At 37.4% G+C, this 13,992-nt stretch overlaps 1 protein-coding gene across 1 annotated transcript in view; it reads left to right on the top strand.

Annotated features, from left to right (window-relative positions):
* The first annotated feature begins 909 nt into the window (after window positions 1–909).
* The window catches only part of LOC134799148 (uncharacterized), an 81,284-nt gene continuing 68,201 nt past the window's right edge, over window positions 910–13,992 (top strand). Inside the window, exon 1 of the mRNA XM_063771555.1 lies at window positions 910–1,060. The gene's annotated coding sequence lies outside the window, so the exon portion shown is untranslated. The remainder of the gene's footprint in view (window positions 1,061–13,992) is intronic.

The following is a 13,992-nucleotide window of genomic DNA, read 5'->3' as shown; positions in this document are numbered from 1 at the left end:
CTTTAAATATCCGCATCCGCATCCGCGGATCTCAAAATATCTGCATCCGCAACATCCCTGGTGTGTTCGAATCCCAGCGGCCCAATTTAAGTGAAAGATTGAGATATTTATTAAAGCTTAGATAAGAGCATGCTTAGGATAAATTAAAGTGCTTAATAATTAATTAATTATTTAGAAATTGTTAACATAGCTCCCAAATTCTCGAAACCAAACCAATACTGTGTAAATATCTACTTTAGATTAGACAGGGACTCTACATTGAATATTAGATTCTTCAGCAAACAACTTTGTAAGTTTGGAACGTTTCTTTACAACCATTTAGTTTACCTACTGACAAATTTCAGAGTTTCAGACGTGGAAATACGAAAAATTCGCCAGGTGGAAAAAAAAAATCGCATGTTGCGTACAAACTTGAACACAATTTTAAAAACGCTTTTAACGAAAATCTCCTTTAAATATACTTATATAAAACAAAATTCGGTTTTGTTGCTTAATGAGATGTCAGCGCCAGAATTAATTTTGTAAACATAGGTTACGTAGCGCCTTTAGTGCTGTTAAAAAGCTTAAAAAGATCGTTATCACAGATTTATATTTATAGAAACAGAGGTCAAAAATTGAATGGATTGACCACACGCGCCACTTTTCCTTTCCAAACATATCTGGCGCCTCCAAAACCGGTCCTGTCACTTTCCTCCACAGATAACAAGCGAATCATCTCGCAGAATGACTCAGAACGATAAGTTTTTTGTGTGCTTTCTCCCCACACCTGTCCAAAAGGGGCACGGGCGGATCACGGATATACTTTCCACTGAGGTAATGGGAGCAGAGTTTTGCATGACCTTGATTTGAGCGGGCGAGCGCGAGCGGTTGGTTGTGCCAGTACTGCTAGTGCTAGTCTACTCGACTCGACAGTCTGCAACTGACGCCCGGCCCGGCTACGCGCGTGTTTGTGTCAAGTAACGTCGCGAGTGTTCGTCTTACCGGTGTTGTGCCAAAGTGCCTAAGTGATTTGTGGAACGTCCAGGATACCAGGAAAACTGGAGCCAAATAAAACCCCAAGGTGTGTTTACTGTTTATGTTTTTATTTGTTTTATGAATGATTGGCCGAATTCGCGGTAAAAATGTGAAAGTTAAGTAACGTAGTGCCGTGATATGGTTACGGTGGCTGGTTAAGCATTAAATGATTCATTGGTTTATTTAGAAGCACGTAAAAGCATGCAATTACGTGAAAGTCCTGATGTTTTGCTTGTCGCTTCGCTTCAGTGGTGTTAAGACAAGGCCCATCAGTCTTAAACATTTTACTGCTAATTAGGTACTCTACCAACTAACTAACTACTCTAACTAGCTAACTATCCAACTACATTTTATTTAGTAAAGTATTTATAAAATTACTAGCATGTTCCATAAAATAAAAAGCAATGAGAATTGTGAAACGTTGGTGCGTTTGTTAAACCGTGCGATGGTGCGATGGTGGCAAACAAACGTAGGTCTATCATCGGTTAGACGACCAGGTTAGAACTATCAGATAAGTGAACATTGTAGCCTATACTATACGCAGTTACAAGGTGTCACATGCGCGTTGCTCAAGAATATTGAACGAACTTGACTGTATTAAGTATTAGGGAGCTCTACCTATCCCAATTCCTATTCAATTAGGTTTGAGGAAGCCGATTGAAGCGCTCGATTCGGGAAATGAATTGGAGATTCACTAGATATGAAATAGTAAAAATATGTGACGTTCCACGCCAAAAGGTACCTTATGCTTTTTTTTAAGCTATGGTATCCGAAGCTACTTAAAGTAATTACAAGACTAGATACTATTTCTGCTGGGGAGTCCTGAGGAGGTCCCCAGTGGGGTCTCTTAAAGGACCAATGGAAAAATTCATCGTTTCGGGCAACGAACGTGCGACCTCTTGAAACAGCGGCCCAACTGAGCTACCGAAGCTTACCAGAGGGGCTACCGCGAAAACCGAAATTCGCAAATTGCGGGGATCTTTCTCTTTTACTCCAATGAAGGCGTAATAAGAGTGACAGAGAAAAATGCCCGCAATTTGCGAACTTCGATTTTCGCGGTTATAGCCCAGAAGCGTGCGTATTTTTCCATTACTTCCTTTTGTTTACACGCCGTGGGGGGGAACAGCGACATCTGCAGTAAGAATGTTCTATCTCAACTTGAGTTATAGTGAGAATTTACTAGCAATAATGTTCAAACATACACAAAACTAGCTTATATCAAGCATACACGTCTGCATGTCTGCAAGCGATACTACAAAATAATAATTAAATCCTTATAGTTATTCCAAAAAGTGCCTGGAGTTAACACGCACTTTTGACATCACCATAAAGGTTGACTCACGCTAGACCGGGCCGTGCCCGGGCCGAGGCGTCCAACATGTCATTTTCTGTGACGGCTGATGGGTGATCACGTGGTGCTTTCCATAGAAAACGAAGCTCCGGAAGCTCCGGCCACGGCCCGGTCTAACGTGAGTCATCCTTAATGCTCGCGTTATATAGGTTTTCTGTGTCGCGTTATAAGGCCTATTATCAGGCAAGCCGCACGCTTATTATTCTCGTACTCGTACAATATCACGGTACTTATTTATAAAATCAATATTTTCGCAACCGTGCTATTGAATACTGTATAGTCAGCAAAGACTTGTAAATTTAAAGAAGTAAAATTAGCCTTTGTTATTAAAATTAACAGGTAAGTTGATCGTGCATATTATCATGCCACTAGGGTTGTCATTATAAACTAATGGAATACCTACCTATGGGTTTCCGCTGGCAGTCAGCTGGCAGTAGACGGTCGGGGAGGCCTCGTACTACATGGAGGCGATCAGTTGAGAAGGAGGCTGGCTCAACTGGACTCGGCTGGAAAGAGCCGGAAGTAGTCGCTCAAAATCACGACAAATGGAGGATTCTTCTGCGAGCCCTATATCCCTAATGAGGGATAACAGGAATGCATCTCATCACCTACCTATCCTGTCAAAAGTCCGGATATCACCCCTTCCCTTTCCTCTGCCCAACTCCATACTTTTAGCTAGCTTCTAGAGGTTAGATGTCTAAAAAAACCCTGACACCCGCCAAGTCCATCCGCAATCCTGACAAAGGACCAAAATCCTGACATGTTACGGGAAATCCTGACGAATGGCAACCCTACATGCCACAAAGTGAAAGTAGAATTGTCTGTGTGCAGCACGTTTTCGTACGATTCCTGGAATACAACCCGACATGGAGATATAAAGATATTGCAGAAACAATAAACAATTTATAGATTCCATCGCTATCCAATAAAAGAAGTGCTAAATATATTTTTAGATAACTATTCGAACCTGGAATCTTTTCCGAAAGGGGTTACTACATCTATCTTTTTAACAGAGAAAAGTATATCTTCTTTCCCTACCATTCTCAGCAAAAATATTGCAGAAAATGTCCGACAAAAAGGTAGACGTAAGTCCTGAAAGAAGTATCGTTGTTTTGGAATATTCATATGGAATTATGGACAAAAGTGAATAAGTAGTCCAAAATTGTCATTAAATGTCGATATTAGTAACTAAATACCACAATAAGTTACATATTGTCTCCAATATAAGTGGATAATAATTGGATAACCTGCGTTACACAATTGAATAAATTATTGAAAACGAATTCAAAACTTCAATAAGTACCTATTTATGTACTTTTATCTGATCATAGTGATCATATATTATAAATACGTAATCATTTTAAATCAAGTGCATGTTTTAACTTATTGTCGTGTAATTTCATGAAAGTTAGCATGTCTATAACAATTAAAATTACGTTATAATTTTTTACAATTATACTGCAATCCGATGATATTGCACTATATGTAATTGTAATGATGTAATTCGTTGTAATTAGAGAATCAACATTCTTGAGGCCTCGTTACAAAACTTGTAGAAATTGCTCAAACGTCTAATATTGTAAACAATATATTTAAGGTAAACGATCCTGTGCTAGTCATGCTAATGCCCAACAGTTGACACCTTGTCACATTTATTGCCAATGATGTAAGTTAATTTTCAGCGAAAATACTATCATCTAATTGTAAATCCGTCCTTAATAAGAAGCTTTATACCAAACCGATAAAGATCTTTATTAAATTATAATTATTATAAAAAGGGACTTAATCGCGTATAATTAAGTTTTATTTAAGATTTACCTTTCGAGGACGGCGTTATTGTCCCCATGAACTCGGAGAAGACTGGTTAAAGTTGACATTAACATCTTCTAGCCGTGTTTTAATAATGTATAAAAACCGGTTAAGTGCGAGTCGGACTCGCGTTCCAAGGGTTCCGTACATTACCCAATTTTTAACAATGTTATTTAAAAACCCGTAGGCGTCGGATCAAAACTCGGACTCGGAAGTCGGGCTTAGTTACTTAGTTAAGTTTTCCTTTCTTCATTTGTAATAGGTTTTCCTGTCATCTATAGGTAAAGAACTATTTTGTGCATTTTTTTTAAATTTTAGACCCAGTAGAAGGGGGGAATGGTCGGACAGACAGACAGACGCACGAGTGATCCTATAAGGGTTCCGTTTTTTTCCTATTGAGGTACGAAACCCTAAAAATCGTGAAAGTTTAAATCAGTGATACTGATAAAGCTCGTATTTCTCCGCTAGCGGAATTCCTATAGATGCCAAACGGCAAGACAATTCAATAGGATGTTTATGTTTAGTCTCAGTTTTGCATCGATCTTGTATTTGTTGAGAATAATCATTGCCTTCCCCGTATCCTTCTTGTTTTGAATTGTTCTGAAGGAATCCGACGTGTTGAAGGCGATCGATTGTTGCTACCAAACAAGCTATTCACGAGAATAGGTGTTTATTGCACGTATGTCCTTTCGCCGGACAGTTTTTGCTATGTTGCTGCTAGAGGGATAGAACATTAAAAAATATACAAAAAGGTCTGAAATAACAGAGCCTGGTGGCCTAGCGTTAAGGGCGTGCGAGTTACAATGTTGTACCAATGAGTTTTTCGAAACTTATGTACGAAATATCATTTGTTATTTATCATTCGCTTTTTGGTGAAGGAAAACATCGTGAAATTCGTGAAAAAACCGGACTTATCCCGATTAGGCCTAGTTTACCCTCCACGTGACCTTCCAGGGTTGGAAGGTCAAATGGCAGTCACTTCCGTAAAAAGTAGTGCCTACGCCATTTCTTGGAATTAGTTGTCAAGCGGACCCCAGGCTCCCATGAGCCGTGGCAAAAATGCCGGGATAACGCGAGGAAGGTCTGATATAACAGTCCTCAATGTTACCAACTGTAATGTCATAATTTCACATTACATTCAGAATTTCATATTACATTAGTAACTGGGATCTTATTTTCGTTGACCACACTTGGTCTTGTTGACTCTGTTCCCGCCGAGTCCGCGTTTTCAAGCCTCGAACGCTTGAAACAACAATGTAGAAGCACCTCTTTGGTTCCATTCTGGAGCGCGAAAAATAACACTGCAGCAGAAACTAAGAATGGAATATGTTTGTTTTCTTTTTTATTAAAAATACCGGGTTTAAAATGAAGGTCGTCTGGGTAATAACAGCTTATTTACATTTTCATTCTACGTTCTAAGTTCTTCAACTTACTTTGTTGAAGGTATTAGTATCTTACCTTCATTTTTGAAGTTTAACCTCTTTTCTGTATATGATATAAGGATCGTGACCGAATTTTTAGGGTTTCGTAGTCACTTAGAAACCCTTATTAATCATTTTTCCGAAACGGTGTTTTCTGCTCTATACACAACCGGGTGGAGGAACTTTGGTCTGACCCCATGATTTTTGGCCATCACACACATAGATTTATAAGGCATAGATCGAGTGTTCGTACATCCCTAGTGAAGCCATTTCAAGTGCGACGTCACGTCGCACTCGTGTCACCGTATTCGATCAGCCCTGGCAGTACTCAAGGTCACGTCGGTTTGTGTACACCTCTCGTTTAAAAATCAAAAACACAGGAAAAATGGTTGTTTGTGCATTGAATGGGTGTCACAACGCATCATATCATAAAAACAAACCGACTTACGTTACATTTCACGCTGAAGTATAGAGTTTAATGTGATATTTTTACGTAATCGTAACTATAAAAATCCAATGTTTCGTCAGCCGCCATTTCTTATAAATGTTGCCAGTGTAGTGAATATTTTTTCCTCAAAATGGGACATGACGTTTACATTCTAAAACGAATACGCTTAATTGAAGTTCTTTGTATAATTATATAAAAATTACATATTTTTAAATAATCCATTAATTCATTTTAAATTATGTAGTAATTTTATGCACATTTTAAATAAAAAATTGTAAAAATGTATCAATTTTTTTATTTAAACCTTATTTCACAAAGGACAGAAATGCAAAAATTCCTTAAATAAACATAAAAAGCTTTTGCTATAAAATCTACACACAAATTATTAATAACCAAGTGTTAAGGATGTTGTTAAATCCCCCATTTTGAGGGAAATATCTATATACTGGCAACACGTTTTTGTATATGTGTGTGTGTTGCTGAGCGTAAAACACGAGCGTTCCACGCACACATCGATCGTGTTTCGGCTTCACTTTTGGCAGGTTAGCCGTAAGGGGACTATCTGTCTATGCGTTATTAGTTTAAGATCACACACATATAAAGATACTCATATGTTAATAAAACGTGGCTATAAATTGTATTCACATTGCTGCTACCGTACGTACCTGCTATAAAATGTAAAAAATCTAGATTTTATCTAGATCCCGCCCTTGGAGACATGATTAAAAAAGGAATGTTATAGCTCAAGCACTGACATATTTGAAACTTATGTTTAACTTAAGTTTACGTTAGGTAGTACTACCATACATTACGCTAAAGTTTACAAAAATAAACGAAGGCCAAATCTAATGAAGTTTTTTAAAACACTTCAGATAAAGTGGGCACCTAGCGACGCTATTACATCATGGTGATGAATTTGGTGATTAACATTACAAAATAAACAATGTTGTCAGAGTCAGCAGCAGAAGTAGCATATACTCAAACGGGTGTAGTGTTCAATACAAATTTATCTGAACATAGCTTTATTGTTAAGAGAATAAAAACGTGTGAAGATCATTTAGGCTGCTTAACCACTTGTTTTGCTGACTGAACAAGAATAGCAAAGAATAGCCGGCCTGCAAGATGGAAATATGCTGAAAGAGCACCTTTTTAGCAATGATTCTTTGTCAGAATGTGGAATGAGTTGCCTCCTGAGGTATTTCCTTTGCGCTACGACATGGGATTCTTCATGAAGCGGATATTTAGGGTTCTCAAGGGTCGGCAACGCTTAAGTGGCTACTGTGATGTTGCTTATGTCCATGGACGACGATGACCGCTTCCCATCATGCGGCTCGTCTGCTCGTTTGCTGACTATCACATTAAAAAAAATCCATCTTAAAGGCCGGAAACGCTTGCTACCTCTCTGGTGTTGCAGGTGTCCGGAGGCGACGGTAATTGCTTACCATCAGGAGATTCGTCTGCTTGTTTGCCTCCTAATATATCATAAAAAAAATACTAAATTAAAATAGTTATAGATGATTATGGAACTCTATAAAAGCTTTCACTAATCGTACTTTAATCGTGGCAAAGTTTCCAACATCGCTTGCGGCGAAATCTCTACCCTATATTTAAAATACCGTAAGTTCATACAACCGAGTATGTAATTAAATTAACATTTGTGGACCTTATTCTCTTGCTTATAAGGTTTATCAATGGTCAGTTAAGAGTATTGCAAATTGTAGTATTTTCAGTGGCGCATAGGTCGTTTTGTTAGTACGGCGGAAAGTAAAACTACTTAGTTTGAAGCGGTTTTGGTCGATAGTGAACGTTCCCGATATTCCCTAAATGTAGGAATTAAGTGGCTCTATAGCCTGGTTGCCGGATGTGAGATTGTTCTGGTAATTTGTATATAAGTTCAGATGGCCTACCGCGAACCACGTTCGAGGTGCTGCCTCTCTGTCGCACTTGTAAATTCGTACGTAAGTGTGTGGGAGGCAACACGTCGGATGTGGTTCGCGGTAGGCCCTCTGATGTACCTACAGTTTTGAACACTAGTAGCTTAGCATTCTTAGCTAGACGACAGTACAGCCTAAACTGGTCTAAACCGCTGAATAGTTACAGAATTCATAACGTTTGTTCCCTAGAGAGTTGCATGAAAACAAGATCTTTCAATTTTAGCTCTGTGGGTAAATAAATTAATCTTCTAGAGTTAGACCAAGACAAATTTGCAACGATTTTGATAGCATACGCAGTGCAAGTGTTATTTATACGTCACAATTTCGTAGACGTTTGACGTTTACTTGTCTTGGTCTTGACTTGTCTTGGTCTAACTGTAGTTATTTTGGTCGCAAGTATTATGAATTTATGAGCAACATCAAGTTACATAATGATCGACTCGAATACAAGATCGACATAAAAACATAAACCAAAATTACTCCCCCCATTTATTTAGGAACTTAAAAGGACACAAAATAAATTCCTTAAGTATCCGGTAAGTTCAGCCGAACCCTTACAACATTATTGACATAGACAAAACTGGGTCGAGAACTCGAGACATTAGGCGAAAGTAATTGGATTTCCTTTGAAATCGCACCCATTTCGACAAGATACTTTAAAGCTTAGGTTCGATTGTTCCTCCAATCTAATTTGATAAACACACCCTCGTTTGACGACAGACGAATTGGAAAAGATGTCGAAATTGATGGAATGAGGACAATTTTCCGGTAGAGATTTTTGTCTTTTTTGTCGGCGGTGGACTGTTTCAGGAAATTGGAAATGTCTGCGTATCATTATTAGAAAAAATAAAAAGTTTTTCCCAGCAGTATATTTATATCACAAGCTTCTTACACAAGAAGCTAAATAAAAATTGCACTTTTTTAAATATAAAAATTGCACTTTCAATATATAGACGGTCAAGCAAATCTTGTCAGTAGAAAAAGGCGGCAAACTTGAAAAATGTACGCGCGAAATGGATAGAAATTCATAGAAAATTTGAATTTCGCGCCTTTTTCTACTGACAAGATTTGCTTGACCGTCTATAGTAATATTGAAAGAATGTACAATTTCTTATCTTTATGGATTTTGTCTGTCCTGGGTGCGTAACCAACATGCCAATCGTTTACGCTCCGTAGCGAACGAAACGCAACTGTCACTGTTGCACTAATTTGGAAGAGTGATAGAGACAAAAAGTTTCGTTGTCATAGCGCAAACGATTGTCTACTTGGCTAGGCACCCTGTAATAAAGAAACAGTTGTACTTACCTATTGTTCAGTAACGAAAATATTGACGTCTATATACCTACATTTTTATGTTTTTTTTTTGTAGCGTATTTTGATTTTCTTCCCAAATGTGCCAAAAAGGGTTTTCCTTCAAAGGCGCGAATTAAAACATGAAAAGAAAGAAGAGAGTGACAGCGGGCTACTTGGCAGCTAACGAACATATTCGGAAATAGGGCGCGTCTACAAGAATGCTTCGTCAAGAATTCAAGTCCCCTTGTGCACCTGCCGCGACAATGGGGATACAGTTCTTTCAGCTACTCTCGTGTCTGCCTTGCATTTTGGGTTTTAGAAAAAAATATTCGTAACAAAAATTATACATAACAGGAAAACATAGGAAGCAGAAAAATCTACGAAATGGTCTCATCTCAGAATGACGCTGACGACTTTCAGCGCTGATCTTCCGTTGAGACCATCCGGTAAAACAATCACCAATTTTTAAGATTAGTCGTCTCCACTAAGTTGAAACTATGAGGTATACGACTCGGATATACTTAATGTTACTCATTTAAATAACTAATGTGTCAAGTCTTGAACCACTAATGTGGTTCAAGACTTCTTTGTTCTTTTGTCGTAGACGACGTAGACAATCAAATCGACGTTGCCTTCCACACGGCTAATTTTTCGGGCATGGTACCGACTTCAAACATATCAGCAGTTAGCGCAAATAATTTTTTTTCCTCAATCTTATTAAAGTCAGTTCCTTTTTTATATTTTTTACTTATTTCATTAACTGACAGTATGCACGTAATGAATCTCTCATAAAATGATGTCTAAAAATAAACATAATCCTATTCAAACAAATTTCATTTCACCAAGAAGCTCGGAAGATCATTATGGACTCCGTAAAAAGCTAAAAAGTCGTAAAAGTGCGCGCTAACCTCGCCTTTCTACCCCAGCCTTTTAATTAACTCGAGAAGCAAATTGCCTTGAAGCGGTAAAAACAAGCATCTGTAAGGGAATTAGTTTTTTCCAACCGCTGGCTTTTTCACTTAGTAGAGAATTTTTCAGCTGAATGTAGGAAAGGAACTTTAATCGACTAGTTCGTCTCATGTATTAGCACTGAAGCAGTGCATTATATCGAGAGAGTATAGTATTACGGCATAAAATATGAATTTCCTGCTTTTTGGTCCGAAAGGGACACTTTTGTCATCGATATTGCCGATTATAGTTGAGTGATTCTTAAAATAGTGGCATCTTAACCTGTCATCGAGTTTTTGAATTGAATGTACCTATGTTTATTTGCTCTTTTTCGTATGAAACAAAAATGTATGTAGATAAAATAAAACAATGTTTATCGAGGCCAAGTCATTATTTTTATTTAAATTTAATACTTATATTTATAAAAAATAAAGAGTAGCACTTTTCATTGTAACCTGTCTTGTCCAAAAGCATCGCTCTTCCAGTTTTAGTTGTTTAGATTTTAGAAGCACCAATTTATGTAAATAAAATGTCATGCTATATAATAACATAAACAATAGGTACATTGTAAAATGTGCGTTGCACAGGCCTTATATATATTTTTTTTACAACAATATTCACGCACGAAGTTTGTCCAAGGATATTTTCACTGTAACCTGTACATGCGCGGTATTGCATCTGACTCGTACACAGAAAAAAATAATTAGATCATAACTATGGCAAAATATTAGGTAAGTATCAAGCTAACCACCGTAGGGTACCATCATGACCCAAGTGTCGTAGTTTCGTAGAGACAAGTGGTTAAAGGCAGGTATCTGGGGTTAGTAACGGAATGTTAACTTGTCTCGATTATTTTACGAATTTGGTATGGGGCCTAATGTAATAATATCATTTTAATATTGTATGAAGGTTTATTCATCTATGTTAAAAGTGAGACATTCGTATTATTATCCGTTCAAGAAAAAAAAAAGAATGTATTTTTCACTGTAACCTGCTTAACTTTAACAAACTTTAACCTGTGTTCAATGTATAGATTATTGTAAGGCTTGAAAATAACTTCTTCATTTTCCGTTCCCTTTTGAAAATTTGGGGTACTTGAAGTAGTAATACATATTTTTAATTCTTAAAAGTAAAAAAAGTTATCAGTTCTGAGTGCCTAGCCAAGTTGACAATCGTACAAACGCTAGACGAAAGTAAAAGTGTATCGGGATGACAGATGCTATGAAAAGTATAGATAACGTGACTATTGGTGTTTACTATCAACCGTTGTTATATTGGCTAGGCCCCCAGGCATTGGCATCAATATGGGTTGCAAAAACTAAAGTAAGAGTGTTACAGTTACAAGCTGTAGCCGCTGTATTAGGTACCTTACTGTTAGCGGTGCCTATCTCGTCACATAATAATTGATTGCCCTAATGTAATGTTACGCATAAACTCTTTTCGCATAATTTTTCTCGAGCTGAAACAGAAAGTATTTTTGAAAATATTTTGCATAGGTTGTGTAGAATAGGGTAGGTTAGGTTTTGTTTTATAATTTTTCAGAAATGTTAATAGTTTCAGCACAATAACAACTATGCGAAATGAGTTTAATGCGTAACATTAAGCTTTAGAGGACATTTATTTATTATGCGACCCGATATAGACCCACCTGCTAGTATAGGTATATTGAACAAAAACCTATAAATCTCTGAAAGTAGGTAATCCGCTCAACCGGATAAAAACTGTCAGAGTTCTTTTATTAGCCAAATAGCGACGCAGTAGTCATTCCGGAAACGGTCGTAAACGGACTTATGCCATCCACTGGGGTCCGTCGAATTCGGTTCGAGCCTTTTCAGAGGATTACTCAACACTTTCCAAATGACTTGTAAAAAAAGGTTTTCTGAAGGGTTTCGCTTTTTTTGTATGTCCTTTCTTGTATTTTTCACGTTATACAGAGGCGGTTAGGCAATATTAACAAACACCTAAGTCTCAATATTTTTTTAAATTCCTAATGAAGGAATAAACATGATCAAAAGAAAATTATTACTTATTTATTACATTTACCTACCTTGTGTAGTAGCACCTTATCTGTCGCTAAATTACATTTAAGCATTTCTACCAGAAGAGACCGTCTGTATTAGTAACTTTATACACTTTGCCATTGCATAATATTCATGCCAGCCAAAATGCTGTAATAAGTAGGCAGGTATTATACAGTAGTTTACAGCGGTATTTAAGCTGTATAAGTACTCTTCCAACCACCCTTTCCCGGGTTTATGGCCTATAGATATCGAAGGTCCTTTACCAAGATATTAAACTTGTTATATAACATGCCTTTAGACTAGCCCATCCCGTAGCCAGCCCGTTATTATCTGTATCGCAAACAAACGCATAACGTCTTTCAAACCATTATATATCAATCTCCGAGTACGCAATGTTATTATGCATCTCCTAGTCACATTTATATTGGCTAGACACGAAGTGCTCGGTAGATAACAGGAGCATAAATTAATGTACACAATACCTACGTGTTTAGACATACAAATGCTATATAAACAATAACTGCCATTGTTGCCCGTAAGGCAGACATGACGTAGCTCAGGGAACAACTGACATAATGAAACGTAATAGTGATTATGACCCTTATTAATGTTTAATTAAAATAAAACAATCATTCCACAGACACATTCCATCTACTACCGAATGTTATGCCGTATCTTCATTTTGTACCCTTATTATTATTTAATCTGGTGTAAAATAATAGATAGGGATATACGTACGTAAACATATTCTTCTACACTCTAAACAGGTAGAACTTATAATACAGGAACCAATACCTAATAGGGACGCGGTGCACACTGAAGGAGGCAGTTATATGAGCGTTTCTTTTATTTTTTGCCATTTTATATATTGTGATCTTTTTTGCCACTTTTGTGTTATTTCTAGCCAGGATCGCGAGCCCTTTTCATCTTCATAGGAGAAAAAAAGTGTCCTAAAATTTCCATACATTTTTCAAACATTCCTTTTTGTTACCGCCATACAAAGTGTATGGGGAAATGGTAACACAATAGGAAAAAAAATCTGGGACATTTTTTTTTGCCCATTAGGATCGAAAGAGCTCGTGATTCTGAGTAGAAATAACACAAAAGTGACAAAAAAGGTCACAATAAATAAAAATGTCAAAAAATAAAAGAAACGCTCATATAGCAACCTGAAGACACTGCTATGTTTCATGGAGGAGCTGGGGTGGCTAGAGTAGTGCTACCTCGTTTACACGCAAAATAGGCGCAATGGTTTTCGACTTGCGGAAAATGCCAAGTATAACTAACTAAGTGTAAGTACGTGTGTACAGAATGTACAGATGCGTCCGTCAGATCTTTGGGGTCGTCCAGAAATCATGTGATCGTTTAGATGGGGGGGGGGGGGGTAAGAAAAATATCACGAACGATCACGATGGGGGAGGGGCGTAATTTTTTTTTCAAAGCGGGAAAGACAAAAACACTTACTGAAAAATTTAATTTAGATCAAATAATCCGCTCTATTTTATATGCGTACTTACCCAATAAAAACATCAAAATTATCACGTGATCTTGTGGCGGGGGTGCGTTAAAATCACCAAATATCACGAAGGGGGAGGGGGGTTCAAAAATAGACCAAATATGATCACATGATTTCTGGACGACCCCTTTCTGGCAGATGTGTCTGGCGGACAAATCTGTCGATGTATGACAGGATTAGGTACAGAAGTGTCTGTGCACAGATCTCCGAAAAAAACATCTTTAGTTTCTAATTCCA

Source organism: Cydia splendana, chromosome 18 (genome assembly GCF_910591565.1).
Source record: "Cydia splendana chromosome 18, ilCydSple1.2, whole genome shotgun sequence".
Lineage (NCBI taxonomy): Eukaryota > Metazoa > Arthropoda > Insecta > Lepidoptera > Tortricidae > Cydia > Cydia splendana.
Note: the sequence above shows the minus strand (reverse complement) of the source record. Positions and strands in the feature narration are given on the sequence as shown.